Here is a 17,992-nt window from a genome sequence, read left to right on the forward strand (position 1 = left end):
TTTTGCAAAACGCAAGGTCAAGTCCTTGATTTACGTGTCCCAGGGAAGCTATGGTTCAATTTTGTAAATCTGCTTTTTGAATGCTTTTCATGACTTATAGTGCTTTTTAGTGACGAGCGAGTCCGCTTTCTTATTCCATTGGAGGAGGGGAATTTTAGAAAATTTTCTTTTTTTTTAATGATTAAGCATGCCAAATTCATCTCTAGTAAATAGATTGAGAAGAAACCTGTAATTCTTATCTATCTAGGCCAAATATCTAACCTTAGGGCCAATTCCCATAGAACAAGTAAGGTGCTATCAGAAATCTCTATGTCTTGAAGTAATCAAACCTCTCGCAAAAAGGGATTTGCTTATTGAAATTAATATGTCATTTTGTTTGTATGTTACTCTCGAATGTTAGCTCTCTTTTTCCAAGTTGTCAGTTAAGTAGTGAGTATAAAATGGCCCCGGTAAAGAGAACTCGTTTCGGTGGTTCCCACGACCGCAAGGCGTGGACAAGCAACATGAATGGGAAAGGGAAAGCTCCCATGGACGACCAAGTACCGGCCAACTCACGGATCAATGACGAGGAAATTAAGGAGTTAGGTCACATTTTAATTCAAGTTTGTTTAATTTAACATTGCATACGATAAGTTAGGAAAGAACGTATCCCTAAACATGTTGGAGAAGTCCAACGGAGATCACGACATTTGAATTGAAATGTATATTAATTTCCAAGTATGAAAGAATGATTGTTGGATATACTGTTTGAGCTAGGAAAGAATGTTTGCTAGGGGATATTTAGCTCAGCTAGTTCATTTTCAATTCCAATGCTGATCTAGTCCGAACCTCCTCTTGATCACAGGGGGCAGCTCGCGAAGTTATTCGTAGGAGCTAGAGTTCCTGGTTAAGGGCTCTTGAATCCATGACTGCTGGTTAAGCGATGGATATCCACGCCTGCTGGTGAAGCAATGGAAGTCCACGACTGCTGGTTAAGCAGTGGACAACCTAGTTGTATGGGCAGCAAGGCGACAACGGGAGGAGTAAACTCTCGCTGGAGGGGGGATGTTGTACCTCTAGAACATTGGAACTTTAAATGAACAAGTTTTTGAGTGAATTTTTACTAGAATTACTGTCTTGGTACCGCTTTGCAATACTGGTTGAAGGGTTGTATTAAAGAACTTGTGAATTGGAAAAATAAACAAAGAACTTATATGTTGAACAACCATTGTGGTAGTAACTAGGTAACAAAGGAAGTGTGAGTATGGGGTGGAAAGTGGGGGCTTGGCTCGGGTTGCCAATGCCTATGAGAAGGGTGGTCCCGATTGGTCGGGAACTCTCCGTCCCCATAGTGTTATAAATCTACACTAGTATTACTCATTGCACCAAGAGCGGCGAAGCCTCAAGTGTACGTGCCTCTGAAACATGGGGAAAAAGGCACTCGGGACTTCTCTCCTCTTGGAAGGTGGGTCTTAGGATTGCTAGATAGGTTAATCACGCTTCCCCTGCGGGGTGGAACTAGATCTCGATGCTAGTAGGCTCGAACTCGACTCACTTTGTGATGAGAGATCGTCCGCTAGATAAACCATAAACCACTTTGTTTGCTTCCACTGTAGATCTAGTGGCCACTAGGTTTACCATCAGATCTGTCATTTGAGACGACGGGTGGGGACCTCACACCTGGTATCAGAGCTATAGGTTTACGAACTGGAAAATGATGTTGTTTGAAATTTTTAAAAAAATAAGGGATAGTAGGATAGCTCGTACTCAAAGCTTGAGCATGATGTTTCCTAGAATAATGACATTGGATTTGTCTATTCGATTGTCTCCTGAGTGATGTTAAAGAGTTTTACTCGTTGAGCTTGTTGGGATTCAGTGGGTTCCACATTATGTTTTTTGAGAAGCCGTTGGTGCGACTAGTGCTACGGGCAGGTAGCCTGTTGATGCGCATAAAGTTATAAGTATGGATCAAAGCTCTCGAGTAAAGTTTTTACCATTATTTATCAAAAAAATTTGGATGTATTCAATGGAATTTAAACTAATGTTGGAATGGTTAAATCCTTTGTGATAGCTGTACAGATTAAGTAGGCTGGTTAAGCCCAAAAAGTTAAATTTCTTCTTGAGTATGGAAAAGCCTAGGATCATTTGAGAAGAGTGCTATAGTAATGAGTTTTATACCATTGGATAGGTACCGTCTACTGCGCTATATACCGCCGTTCAGGAGAAAAAGCTTCTCCTTAAGCAAGCTTAGCCTCCAACCTTTAAAGGCGAAGGGGTTAATGTGGAGAGAGATGCGAAAGTATGGATGGAAGCAATGGACGACTATTTCAAAGCTGCAGGAACTCAACCCGAGAACCAAACCATGCTTGCGATGTTCTGCTTGTCTGGTGATGCCAAGATATGGTGGAACCAACATTGCAGGGACTTGGATATCAAGGGATCTTCCCAGTCATGGGAAGACATCAAGGCTGTTGTGATGGAGCGATACTTACCACCCGCTCACAAAGCCTTGAAGATGAATGAGTTTTTCTCATTTTGACAGCTAAATTCTTCCATCGAAGAATACTACTCGAAGTTCGTCACACTTCGGAGATATGCTCCTAGGATGACATTGGAACAGCACGGTTCTGCCAAGGACTCATCGACCCGTTGAACAACCTACTAGAATCTCTCAGGCCAGCAACTCTGCAAGATGCCTTGCTAAGGGCCAAACCGTTAGCTAAAGAAATTCAGAGGACTACCCAAGATAGTCAATACTATTTGTCAAAGAGGGCCAGGCCAGACAACTGGAGTAACAGACCAATCAACCCTGCATACGACCATCATCCAGTAGTAGCTACTATGACAACTACCGAGTTTCCCAATATAAGATGCTTTGAGTGCCAGGAGTATGGACATTACAAAAGACGATGTCCAAAAAAGATTTCCAAAACATCCGGTGCTAATAAAGTACCTATGAACATCAACGGGCGAGGTCAACCAAATGGAAGAGGAGACCGAGGAAGAGGAAACAGAGGACAAGGAAGCGGAGCTTTCGCTAATGCCGCAGTGAGACAACCAATTGTGGGTGACGAAGTTGATGAGAGAGAAATTGGGTCAAAGCATGGTTTGGTGGTACAAAAAGTAGTGTCCTTGACACAACATATGCTTGGTGATTCTTGTGTGTAAAAACCATGGGCATTTTTTTGGAATTGGGGAGGGCAAATAAACTTCTTTTTTAAGTGGACATTTTTTTAACTTTAGAAGCATGCAATCCTAAGAAGAGGTGGGGGTGACGGCGGGGCCGGGGGGTGGGGATACGGTTGGGAGCTTTCACTCCAACACCTCTCTCTCTCTCTCCCTCCCTCCCTCCCTCGCACATCCCTCTCCCTGTGTGTCTCTCTCAGTTTTGAACCTTCTCGCCTTCCTTGCCGCCTCCATAGCCACCGAGCTGCTGTGTTTGAGCTCTCTCTCTCTCTCTCTCTCTCTCTCTCTCTCTCTCTCTCTCTCTCTCTCTCTCTCTCTCTCTCTCTCTCTCTCTCTCTCTCTCTCTCTCTCTCTCTCTGCAAATGGATAGTAGCGCAGGAGATTACTGTCTTGGTGATGCTCAGGACCTTTCTTTCGATGACATAGAAGGTGATTCTCAGGACCTCTCTTAAAACGAGGTAGAAGGTGATGCATAGCTCCTCTCTATCGACGGGATGGAAGGTGACGCACAGTTCCTCTCTTTTGACGAGGTACAAGGTGGCCAAGCAATGTTCAGCAGATGCACATCAATTCCATTAGCACTAGTATTCCAGCCGGTAATCAGGCTTTTCTTCGTGATTATTGGGCTGCACAGAAACGCGCACAGAGAAGCAAGGAAAGACATCCTACGTCTGCTCTTGGATTACGGGAAGCCAGGTCAAGAAAGAACATTTGTGCAGCGGTGGCTCGATGTTGGCGCAAGAAAACAGTAGGGATTGCAAAGAATGAGCAGAAGGAAATATTCCGGCAACTCCTGGACCACCAAAAATTTTCCTTGCTGCAACCATCAAATTTCAGCAAAATCGAAGATACTGTTGTATCGGGTGTGCGCAACACTTTGACTCAAATCAAGGTCCCTCATTCAGCAAATGAACTTTTTGTAAAGAGAAGCTCTTTGGCAATGATTCTGAACAATAGTACAAACTCACAATCAGTAAACCAATCCAGAACATTAGGAGAAATATGAACCTTGCATGGGCCTTGTAAGGAATCCTAATTTTTAGGGATTAAGGCTAATGGTGTGTAGGGTTAAGGGGACAAGGGCATTCAAGAAGCTAGTTTTGAGTAGGCTTTTCTAGCCTTTTTTTTAGACACATGTAGGATGTGGACCTAAGAGGTCACCTTCTCTCTCTAGCTTTTTGAAAGTGAAGGGAGTAAAGAGGTGTGGCCACATCATCAAAAACGTGGATCACTAAGAGCCAAAATTTGACTTTTTTAAAAAAAGTTATTTTTACTTATTTTTGACTTAAAACTCCCCCCCAACATATATCCATATCAAAAAAGTATTTTTTGACATTTTTTTAAACTTACAAGCACTAAAAGTCTAATTTTTCAAAAAAAAACTCCCCCCAAAGAAAAAAACTTTCTTCTCTCTTCCTCCTCCCTCCTTTCTCCCTCTCCTCTCCCTCCCTGCCCCTTCTCTCCTCCTCCTCCCCTCTCTCCCTCTCTCCCACTGTCCCCTTCTCTCCTCCCATGTTCCTCCCTCTCCCTCCCTGCCCCCTTCTCTCCTCCTTCTCCACTCTCTCTCTCTCTCTCCCCCACTACCCCCTTGTCTTCTCCCATGTTCCTCTCTCTCCCTCCCCCCTCTCTCTTTTCATCCTTTGCTTCCTCATGCAACAACTACCATGGTGCTCAAGGACATCACAAATCGTATGCATACATATTTGCTTGTTCGCAACGTTTGCATCGAAGGCCGCACGTGAGGGTGAGCAGAGGTCATCCCAGGAATGTCGTAGCATCGGTGAGATGAATGTTGACGATTCTTCAATATCTTGCCAATACCATCACATATTTGAATAAAACACCCCTTTATGCAAGGTAACAATATACTTCTTACTTTTGATTGTGTTCTTCTTATCATAAACTTTGAAGTCTAAGGTGTTGCCTTTACTTGTTTTGTAGTGCTTGGCACAAAGGTTTCTTTTATGCACAAATAGTGAAAGGCTGCAGGTTAGAGAGGCCAAGTGTCACCACTTTTCCTCTAAAACAGTCTTCTTTCTTACATCTTGCAGGTAGGTGCTTCAAATTCATGCTTATTAGGGGTGGTAGTCTCATCCTAATGTATATTATTATATTGTTTATTCCCAGCTAGATAGAAATACTTGCAAATTTTTACAACATATACTTAACAAGTGTCTTCATTATATAGCTTGCAAATGTTGAATTCATACATGTTTTTGTTACAAGGTGACCTCTTGCTATGCTAGTTGAGTGGTGTTGTTTGCAAGAACGGCTCAAGGAACTGGCATAACATGAAGCTTTTACAGTGGCACAAAGCTCTCCTCAGCGGCAATGTGGCTCCCACTACACCAAAAATCATTATGCTGACATGAAGAGATCCCTAGTAGGACAATGCAAAAACTTTTCATCAGCAGCAACACACTCTTTCCTAACATGAGGACACTCCTACCAAAGATATTTTTATGTGATAGGTCACCCCAGGAGCATACCATGTCATGGAATGGATGTAAGAACTATGACCACACTACTCCTTGTAAAGTGTTCACAGATGTATGTTTATCAAAGTTAATGAGAAGAAATTTGGACTTTTTTGTTTGTTGATGTGTAAGAGCACTCTAGGTCTACCATATTTTAGATTGCTTGATAAGTTAAATAATTTTTTTTTTGTCATTTAAAGTGTAAGTTTGTTTTTGTTTGGTAAGATTGTACATGAGAAGACATAATAAAGTATAAGAGATCTTGACGGAATAAGCCTCGATTAGATTCCTACCATGCACTTGTGACACCAGACCTCTCCTTGAACCTTTTGATTTCTATCATTGTGGGAAGTCTAAGGGTGGTCTATTTTCAAATTTTTAGCAATAAGTTTTTTTTAAAGGAAATTTTGGTTATTTTAAAGTTTGTACACAGTCTAGGAGTTCATTCTGATTGTTTTCCTTCAGTTTCAATTTTTGATCGAGGGCACTCCTTGGAAGCCACTTTTGAAGGTGTTATGGTGAGATTTTGAGAAAGTTTTGTATGTAGGAAATGCAGTCCTTAACACAATAAAAAACATTGGTTCTCTGAGTATTTTTAGATTCCATGGTTTTAATGCCCGTTCGAGCCCGTAGATTAAGGAAAAAGTAAGAAATGTTTGTTTTACATCATTTTTTAAGAAATTGCCAACTTGCACGTTGATTTTTGGAAAATCCGAGTAGGATATGATTTTTTTGCATCACACGATAGTCGAAGAGCGCGACGAGATGAACAAATTTATGTGAGACAAGCCCAGACAGATTCAGAGCCAATTGAACACTAGAAGCTCTTGAAAACAGCCTAAAAGTCCAACACTTAAAATATATATAAAAAAAAAAAACACTTACCACTTGAATTATGACCATGCATAAAAATAAATCCTGTACTTGTCATTTTAAGGCCCCAGGGACCCTCAACATGAGGGGCCACAAGGGCGCGCAAATCAGCCATCCAAAATTTGCCCAATTCTATCTCATGGCTATGCATCAAAAAAAGCCTGTACTTGTCATTTTAGGGCCCCAGGGACCCTCAACATGAGGGGCCACAAGGGCGCGCAAATCAGCCATCCAAAATTTTTGGATGGCTGATTTGCGCGCCCTTGTGGCCCCTCATGTTGAGGGTCCCTGGGGCCCTAAAATGACAAGTACAGGCTTTTTTTGATGCATAGCCATGAGATAGAATTGGGCAAATTGATGTATTCATAGCAAACTTCCCCCCCCACAATGTCAAATAGCTAAACATTGTATCATGCCATGCATAAAAATAAATCTTGTACTTGTCATTTTAGAGCCCCAGGGACCCTCAACATGAGGGGAAACAAGGGCGCGCAAATCAGCCATCCAAAATTTTTGGATGGCTGATTTGCGCGCCCTTGTGGCCCCTCATGTCGAGGGTCCCTGGGGCCCTAAAATGACAAGTACAGGCTTTTTTTGATGCATAGCCATGAGATAGAATTGGGCAAATTGATGTATTCATAGCAAACTCCCCCCCCCCCCCCCCCCCCCCACAATGGCAAATAGCTAAACATTGTATCATGCCATGCATAAAAATAAATCTTGTACTTGTCATTTTAGGGCCCCAGGGACCCTCAACATGAGGGGCCACAAGGGCGCACAAATCAGCCATCCAAAATTTGGCCACAAGAGCGCGCAAATCAGCCATCCAAAAATTTTGATGCATAGCCATGAGATAGAGTTGGGCAAATTGATGTATTCATAGCAAACTCCCCCCCCCCCCACAATGGCAAATAGCTAAACATTGTATCATGCCAAATTTTGGATGGCCAGTTTGCGCGCCCTTGTGGCCCCTCTTGTTGAGGGTCCCTGGGCCCCTAAAATGACAAGTACAAGCTTTTTTTAATGCATGGCCATGAGATAGAACTGGGTAGTTTAATGTGTTCATAGCAACCCCTCCCCCCCCCAAATGGTAGATACCTAAACCTTGTATCATGCTTATCAACCATTTTTTACTTCCTTGTGTCCATCCCCTGTTCTTGGAAATATCTTGGTCCCTATTTGTGCCTGGATGGGCATTCTACGCGCCGTTGTGGTCCCTCTTGTTGAGGGTCTCTGGGGCTTCAAAATGACAAATAGGGGCTTTGTTTTAATGTATGGCCATGAGATAGAGTTGTAGTGTTTGATGTCCGGAGTATTCACTATGTCAAATTTTCCTATATCATGTCCGTTCACCACAATGGATTGAAAGTAGCCCTTATAGGCCTTACCTACACATGTTTCTGTAACTTTACAAGAATATAAATTCCCTTCTGTTGAACACATGTGCTATGTTACATATACTTTAGTGAACTCGCAAGGTCAAAGGCCTCACAAATTTTGTGCACTCAGAACATTTAGCACTAGAAATCAACCAAACAAGGAGCCAATTTTTACTTCCTTGTGTTCACCTCGTGTTCTTGGAAATGTTTTGGTTAAGCCATTTCTTTGGTATTTAAAACCACATGTGACCCCTATTGTTATAGTATCCGACCAAAGGTTTCTTGATTAGCAGTTATATAGGTTCGAGTGATACATATCTTCTATGTTAACAATGCATGTATCTATAATTTATGTTTACACTTTCTCTATCCAAATGAGTTACATAGTAAAAATCAAATCCGCAATTTAACAATTAAGTTCACAAGGTGATAGCTATTGGTATGATCTTTAACAATACCAAATAAATAGCTACCAATAGCGAATGAATAGGGATATTTAAGAAGGTTTGATAACAAAAACTTGTCAACACTACTCAAAAAAGTGAAAACTCAAAGGCTTTATAATATATATGATGAAACAAGAATCAATAATAATTCACCCCTATATATCTACACCTCCATCTCAAGTTGTCATTTCTCTAAGTCAAGCTTGGCATAGGAATAGTATGGAAACAATAACATTTTGGAAAGCAAGAATTTAGCTTTCTCAACTTTTGAAATGTTGCTATTGATATATATTCAACATCCCCAAATGAGGACATCTAGACAAAGGTTATGATCCACTTAATAAGAATAACCATTAGTGATTAAACTGAAATCAAAATATTGCATGAATTTCTTCATGGTGGAATGATTAAGACTTGAAACTTCAAACATCTTACAGACAAATCAGAATATCCAAAAAAATCAACAATATTTCTCAAATCTGTATGAAACTCCAGTAATCTAAATAAAATACTCTCACTCAGTGCGACACCATTTAACAAAAAGAAATATTTATATTGCATTTATAGAGGAATCCAGCCTCATAAAAATAATTACAAATGGAGACAATGTTGTTGCTGTTAGGTTTCTCTTACAAGTATTTGTCTTTCTCATCTAGAGATTCATATACACGAGTATTTGTGTGTCTATGACACTAGGGAAGATAGTAGTACTATAGGGATGGCTTTTCTAAGAGCTCCTAGAGAGTACCTATTGGTTCAAGATTCTACAAAAATCCTACTATTCTTATCAAAATCTTTTAACACGGTAGTGAAAGGTTCCTCACGGAACAAAAATAGGGTAATTTCCATCTCTGCACATGGTTGCTTGCTCATGTCCTCTCAAAACAAGTTGACTCTGTAAGTAAACAACAGATTATGTGAGCACAAAGTTATAAAGTACAAAATGATATCATTCTAATAATCTAATGACAACTACACAAAGAATAAATTATAAGAAAAATCTTTGATGACTCTCCATAGATAACACAACTTACTTACATTGTGAGACTCAATCACATGCTACAAAACTATAGATGGCGCACCAAAGCCATCAACAAAATAGCACCACCCAATGTTATGAGGTGTGAAGCCTAAACATTGAAAGCCATGAAGAGGTTAATTCCCTCAAGCATGATAAACTTAAAGATGGAGATGATCTTAAGCTCTGAATGTAAGCTACAAGGGTAGTTTTCTCACCATTCTATCTTTATGTTGGAGATGAATCCTTGCAATGCCCATGCACTATTCACACCTCCTATTCTTGTGGTATGCAAGTCATGTGAGTTGATGCTTTTTCCACCTTCGGGAGTAGAGGTTTCCATGTAGTGCGAGTGAATGAAAGTAGAAGGAGGAGAATCATGTTTCATGCTGTAATGGAGGTGAGAGAAGGGAGAGGAGCTAGCTTGGTGTGGAACTATGTGGTGGGCAAGGGGAAGAGATGGGGAAGAAGCTTGCTTAGTGTTACGATGGAGATGGGAGAAAGCTAGTAGAGAGATAATGTTGGACTATAGGGGGTGCATGTGGTTGTTGCAACCATGGAGAGCTTGGAAAAGGGTTTGTAGAGAGAGAAAATCACTTTTAGCTATAGAATAGGTTTGGAAAGACTTTGGAGGGTGGAAAATGATGTTTTGAAATTTTTTGAAAAAAATTAATTTTTTGGAATTTTTTAGTGCACGTTTTTTACTTTTGGAGGTCAAAAATACTTTTTTGACCATGAAATAGGTTAGGGGACCTTTTAAGGAGGGAAAACTTGAAATTTGAAATTTTTTGAAATTTTAAAATTTTTAGTGTATTTTTAAATCCGGGCCAAAAAGTGGGGGAAAAAAGGTCAAAGTGGTTCCCCCCCCCCCCCCCCCCCCCCCCCCTTTCCCCTAGCCCCCCCCCCTTACCTTCTCACTTACCTTCTCACTAGGTAAGAGGCCATTAAGAGGTGTAAGGCTACCTTGTCCTCCTACTTTTTTGAGGGTATAGAGTGTGTCCACCACCCTCTTCCTATTGGCTGGTCTCTAATTAACCTTAATCCCAAAGGGCCCCTAGAGGGTTCATATTTTTCCTAATGATGGCTAGTATCTTGGGGATCCATCGAAGGAATATAGCTGCAGCAAGATCACGGCTAGAGAATAACGATGAAGATGAAGTGTTGCCATTGAGTGCTTGTGAGAGACAATTGCCACGAGGAACCGTTATTACCAATGAAACAAGAGATTTGGTATATGCCTTTTGGACATCAGAGAGCAGAGTTTCACCCAACAAGAAAGACATATGCAAGATGAGAATTGGAAGAAAAAGTGTCGTCAAACATCCTATACATCTACTCGACGAATCTCAGGTACCAACAACTTCTAGTAATTTTTCATCTTGTTTGGTGCTACTTAAGGCTTATTTGGTCCAGACAGTACCAAATTTGGTAGTCTGCTATACGACAAAGGGTGTTTACAGTACCAAAGAATATCTATAAAGTACCAAATCCTAGCTATCGACTGCCAAAGCCTATCCATAGAGTTTAAAACCCTCTCTATAGAGTACCAAAACCTAATTATCCACTATCAATGCCTATGTATAGAGAACCAAAAGTCTATTTACAGAGTACCAAACTCAACATGAGGAATTGAAACAAGATGGATGGCGTATGAAGTGTGCAGCCGACGTTGTCAACTTTTTGAAAGCAACTTTTCAGCCAAGAGAATAGTCTCAGAGGTGTAATACGCAAAGAGTCTTTTGGCTTATTGGCGCGAATGAAGTGCATCGCAATCTGCAATGAGACTGTGAGTGCATCGTTGGCTCCCGCTCATTTCATTGTGCTGATGGCTATTCACAGGACAACCGCACCACCATACGCTTTCGATCACTTTCATGCTTTTGTGATCCGTGTATGCATGGGTTGTGGAGAAGATGCAGGAACATAATTCACATTGAAGAATGGAAATATGTTTGCATCAAACCATTGCCAGAGTCCGGGGATACAATTAGGGATGACAAATCAGATGATGAGGAGGAGGGTGGAGATTCAACATCGATTCCGATGAGCCAAGTGTCCAACCTGCCACTATATGAAGGATGCCCTGAAATGTTAAGTGGCATGCTGTCCATAGGGGATAATTTTGCAGTAAAAGCAGCAGAGGCAAACGAAGACTTCTACATTATCAAATGCACAGAAGTGTTGTACCAAACGGTGAAAGCACAAAAGGATAAGTGGCATAACAAAATTGTTAGAGGAGGGAAGGTTGTTGAAGGCTTTTTTTATGGCCAAGTTGAAGGAAAATCTGATACATACCGTCTATTGGATCACACATCTCCGGTAATGATCTACTCACATCTTGTTAGGGCCATACGTTTCCCGATGGAGCCTATTGCAAGATCCCTAGGTCAAATTTTACAATACAAGTTGTATACTGAAGTATATGAGAGGATATACAATAGCATGCCATATCATGATGATGAGAGCGACAAAGGTGCGTCCGTGTTACTTGAGGGCAATGAGAAGCCCTTATTGAACAACTGAATCCGGTAGTCAATAGTACCAAATCTGGTAGTCAACAGTACCAAGTGTATTCCGCACTATGTGCTTTTTAGTGACTGAGTCAACTTGATTTTTTGGCCCTAAGCTTTATCTGTTCTCTCTATCTAGTTCTATGTTGGTATGTTACCTTTCATTACATTACTGTTTCAGTTGTCCTCACTATATGTGCATTTGGTACATTTTGGTACTGTTGAACTTGGGTGCTTCTCTGTCCACTATTACAATACCAAATTTGGTACTTTTTGGTACTGTTGAACTTGGGTGCACATCTGTCCACTATTACAGTACCAAATTGGAACTGCTTGAACTTGCTATATCACTTATGGTTTACTTTATTGCTCTATCTGGTTCTATGTTGGTATGTTACCTTTCATTACATTACTGTTTCAGTTGTCCTCACTATATCTCTACTTTCTAGTACTGTTGAACTTGGGTGCACGTCGGTCCACTATTACAGTACCAAATTTGGTACTTTTTGGTACTGTGTTGAACTTGGGTGCACTCCTGTCCACTATTACAGTACCAAATTTGGTACAATTTGGTACTCCTTGAACTTGCTGTATCACTTATGGTTTACTTTATTTCTTGGTATTATTCAGTTTGTCTATTCGTATTTGATACGGCCACCTTGAGCAATGTCTAGAACTACGTTGATAACATGAAAGGTATGCCAAACATAGATGCTATCTGCCTCAAAAATTAAAATGTTGGGAAACTTGGTTAGCTCCAAGAGGTTTCAATAGAATTAGTCAGAGGTTTCAACAGTAGAGATCAAGATACCAAGACAGTCTGAACAAGAGAAGTGGTTTTCCATTATGTATAGTATCGGGTTACAAAATTCCACTATTTACATGATTATGGCAATCTGCTACCTCGGGGGATCAAATTTATAGGAGTACCCCTCCATCTGTATGAAGTAATCAGTAATGTACCCAAAAATATTGTCTTCGGTGTCAAAGACTGGGTTTTTGCGAGTGTACGCTGTTGGGTACTGCTCCCTTATCCACCCGAGCAACCAAGGCAGAAAAAAATCCAGCAAGTAAAACGGGTAATCGGTTCCTACTACCATGGGATCGTATGATCGGATTGCCATACAATTTTCATAGTCATTTTTAAGAGACTTGTATCTACAATCATCTACAAGAATAGTGTTGTTGGCATCGTACTTCGGGTGCCTTGTCCACAACGTCCGTAGCTTCTTCAGGAAAACGGGCTTATCGCCCATGTGTTTGGGCACAATCGGCACCTCCGACATACGGGGCCACCATATTTCACAATCCTCTTGGGAGAGAATATCTGCTAATGCCAAAAAACGAGGTTAGAGGTATGTGTAACTTATGTCCTGCAACATTCAAAGCGGGCATGCTTTACCTGCAAAATATTTTTGCCTTCTATGGTTGGGGAAGCACGCGTTCACCATGTGTAACAGTTTTTCCCTTCTACAGCAGGACCACAACACTAGGCTGGCTTTCTGTTTAAGCGTAGGATGAACTGCTCCACATCCGGCCTTACAAGACAAATTACATTCTTTTGGAGATAGACTACTCGTGGCGTGTGCTCCTTTGGCAGGCACTCAAGTTCCTCAGGGATTTCGCTGAAGCTGGTTAGTAGCACGCCATTAAGATCAAGCACAATCATCCGCCCGCGTCTAGCAGCCACATCAGGCTGCAACAATGTGCTTGCCGGTGTCTCGTCTAGCCACCAACTTACTACAGCACCAACAAACATAATGAGTGGGGACAAATACACAGTGCAAACATCATATCTAAAACAGAAAACTGGTCCAAAAACTACCAAATTTGGTACTGTATTGCACAAGTGATAAGGACGATTCGAAATCGCAAGTTCAAGAAGTACCAAATTGGTACTGTAATAGTGGATAGACGTGCACCCAAGTTCAACAGTACCAAAAAGTACCAAATTTGGTATTGTAATGCACATATAGTGAGGACAACTGAAACAGTAATGTAACGAAAGGTAACATACCAACACAGAACTAGATAGAGAGAACAGATAAAGCTCAGGGCCAAAAAATCAAGTTGACTCAGTCACTAAAAAGCACAAAGTGCAAAATACAATAGATTCTCACTGGCTACAGTTTGCATGCACGGGATAATTGATCCCGGGCGCGATTTCGCTTCTTTCTCTACAAACAGAAAAGTTCCTGCAGGGTCACGGAATCAGGGGAATCACCTCTCCGCTTCGAAACAGCATCGGCAGCAGCAGTAGAGTCAACGCCCCCGTCGGTTCTTTCCACAACAGTATCGTTCGCAAGTACTTCTTCCTGCTCATCCTCGGCCTCCCTCCGATCTTTGTTGCCTTCCAACCCCTCTTTGACCTCCCCTTCACTCCCCTTTGTGGTTTCCACCCCCTCCCCAACACCCCCCTTTGTGGGTTCTTCCTCTCCCTTCTTGGCCGTTGTTTCATCGAGCTTTGTGTTGGCAGAGCATCCTAGCTTTCCTCTACATCCAGCTCCACAACAACAGGGACTTTACCTTCCTCCTTTTCCTTAGTCTTTTTACCATCTCTGGCCTCCTCCTCACTTTTACTTTCGCTGTCACCTGTCTTTTTATCATCTTTGGCCTCCTCCTCACTTTTACTTTCGCTGTCACCTGTTGCCTCACATCTTTGCCCCGTCACATTGTCTTTCCCTACATAATTACCTTGCTTTAGATCGTCGAGAACATCTGATATCTCCCTTGTCACCTCATCCACGTCCCATATTCGACTTGTAGCCGACTTTGTGGCGTGTTGGTCAGCAACTGCAGCATCCTGCTCCTTTGCAAACACAAAGAAAGACAGCACATACTAACTTGTATGAAAACCTCACTGAGTTGCAAGTACGCATATGTATTCAAAAATGCACACATACTTACTCTTGACAACTTGAAGCCCACTGGCCCAGGACTTTGCCAAATCAGAGATTACCATATTACAACCCAACTTGACACACTAGTCCCTGCTTTGTAACAGAGCACTGAAGCACAAGGGATGATACTGGTGTCGGCACTCTAGCATGAAGGTTTTGACTACATGTGCGCACTCCAAGGGCTCACCGCATGCAACACACATACCAAACACTGGGATCACATTTACCGAATCATTAACCTAGGGCCTAGGATATAGTAGGAACCTCTTCCCAAGCCTGATATCAGACAATATCTACTTCACAAATAGGGTATGCTCTTGACCTTCCTTCCATTTTTTCTCCAGAGTGTCATACTCAGCCTGTTGACAACCAGCGGTCCCAATTAGTTTCAAAAACTACCAAGAAGTCATACCGAGACTGGTACTTCTAAGTATTGTACTACGAAACAGAACCCAAACTACCAAAACTACCAAAAACTACCAAACTCGAGAATCCTATAGTACCAAAAACATATAAATACCCTCAATGCAGAACTAAACTACCCAAACCTTATCAAAACTACCAAAATCCACTTTTTGCAGCACTTTCAAATAGTGCCTAAAAGTACCAAAACTACCAAAATCAAACTACCAGAAGCCACTTTTTGAAGCACTTTCAAATAGTACCTAAAAGTACCAAAACTACCAAAATCAAACTACCAAACAAGCTTTTTGCATCACTTTCAAATAGTACCTAAAAGTACCCAAAACTACCAAACAAGCTTTTTGCAGCACTTTCAAATAGTACCTAAAAGTATCAAAACTACCAAAATCAAACTGCCAAACCCACTTTTTGCAGCACTTTCAAATAGTACCTAAAAGTACCAAAACTACCAAATCAAACTACAGAAGCCACTTTTTGCAGCACTTTCAAATAGTACCTAAAAGTACCGAAACTACCAAATCAAACTACAGAAGCCGCTTTTTGCAACACTTTCAAATAGTACCTAAAAGTACCAAAAGTACCAAAACTCCCAAAATCAAACTTTCAAATAGTACCAAAACTACCTAGACTACCAAAGAAACACTTTTTGCAGCACTTTCAAAAACTACCAAAATTACCAAAATCAAACTACCAATTACACTTTTGCAGCACTTTCAAATAGTACCTAGAAGTACCAAAACTAGCAAAACTACCAAAGCTATCAGAATAAAACTACCATAACACCTTTTGCAACACTTTCAAAAAGTATCTTAAAGTACCAAAACTTCTTCATAGTACCAGAAATACCAAACCATAAGACAGAAGGAAACCATAAACTACCTAGAATAAAAACAGTTCTACCATGAGTACCTAATACTACCAATCCCACCAAACCAAGCATAAACAGTTCTATCAAAGGTACCTAACACTACCAATCCCACCAAACCAAGCATAAACAGTTCTACCAAATGTACCTAACACTACCAATCCCACCAAACCAAGCATAAACAGTTCTACCAAAAACTCCCAAAACTACCAGCACATGCTGCTCTAGAATCTCCTTATCGAGCAATGACGTATCTTCATTGATTCCGTATCGACGTAGCATCCTTCGACTGGCAGCCAAATCAGCTTCTATCACATTGATTTCTGCGTCATCGCCATTGTTGGCCTCTCTCAGTGTTTCCACTTGGGTCTCATATTCCTTGATGTCGTCCATAATCTGCTTGACAAGTTTATTGGAACCCTCTGCCCTCAAGAGTGTTTCCTTCTTCTGCTTCAGAGACATTGTCAGCTCTTTCAGCCTATCGGCTACCGACACATGTCCGAGGGACTCTCCCAACCATAGCTTCAAGGTCCACAATATAATCAGGTGTCTTCTCCTCATTACGCTGTGGGGGGACTTTCTGTGTAGGGGGCATACTACCGACTGGCGTAAGTCGGGGCTTCTTGGTATTTGACAGGTGGCCTCCTTGGGACGCACCGTTTGCCTTTCGCCAATTCTCAACCTTCTTTTCCAAGGCTCCTGGTCGGAAGGAACACATGTTGAGTACACTATCACCAAACCTGGCCCATGCAACCCTGTGGCCCGAGGGTCCTTTGTGGCTGCATGACACTTCTCATATGCAAAATAGCGGGAAAATTTTGTAGTGATCTCCCCACATGATGGTGGGGTTTGGTACACCTTTGGAACAGGAACCTGCATTCATCCTAAAGTCGTGGCTGCACGTGATTTAAGTAAATCTTTGTCTTCTTCTGGCTAGAATTCCTGAATACAATGAGCCACTGGTCATCGGGGATGTCATTTTCCATAAGATCCTTTGGCAGCACCCCCTCCATACTCAATCCATACTCATCATGAAGCTCTTGTGTTGTATAGCAGAACTTTGTCAAGATAGGGTACTCCTCCATCTTGTTTTTTCCTGCGATGTGGAAACAACACGCAAGTAAAGACATGGTACTGGTTAGTACCAAATTTGGTACTAACCAAATTTGGTCATGCTGACATCCCTACTGAGCTTCAACTTTGTGCTATGCTCATGCACAACATATACTGATTTTTGCACTTGCATTCATGCAAGTTAGCTATCTAAAGAGCAACTTATACATGTAACTTTGTAACTTTCCTAAACCCTAAATTCCTAAGAAGATCCCAAACATGCACATGTACTTGCTGCATGCAAAAAAAGCAAATGCAGACCTCATCAGATAAAAGACATGCAGAAGCTTGCATGCATGGAAAATAAAATGGTAAATCACCAGAAAACGCACAGCTCTCATAGCACCTACCTTTAGATGTTGTAGATGACCGTGGAGTCTCATCATCAGCAAAAAGAGGCCCAGGCTTAAATGAAGTCTCCATGGACACATCAGGTTTCTCCCTCTCCACAAAGGAGGCCCCCTTGCTAGCCCTCGTATTTGGGGTGTCGATGTTCCGAGGGGATTTTGCATCCATTGTCCTCTTCTTCTTTTTCCCATTGTCCGGTGACGCTTTGGCTGTTGATTTCCTCGCTAGCGTCCTCATCTTCCTGATTGTGAGTAGCCGCGGAGCTTGTTACCTGCAACTGTAGTGGTTTGCAGAAGGCGATGTAGTAAGAGAGCACGGCGGAAGCTGGAAAATGTGTTGAGCAACTGCGTCACTCACAAACGCAGTCTGTGATGGGACTTTTGGCATGGTTTCAAAACACCACTCGCATTACTTATTGCCCCACCCACGTTTTCTTTCACGGAAAGTTTAAATCATACAAATTTCCCTCCTACCA

Source organism: Adiantum capillus-veneris, chromosome 25 (assembly GCF_014529385.1).
Source record: "Adiantum capillus-veneris isolate H3 chromosome 25, ASM1452938v2, whole genome shotgun sequence".
NCBI classification, from domain to species: domain Eukaryota; kingdom Viridiplantae; phylum Streptophyta; class Polypodiopsida; order Polypodiales; family Pteridaceae; genus Adiantum; species Adiantum capillus-veneris.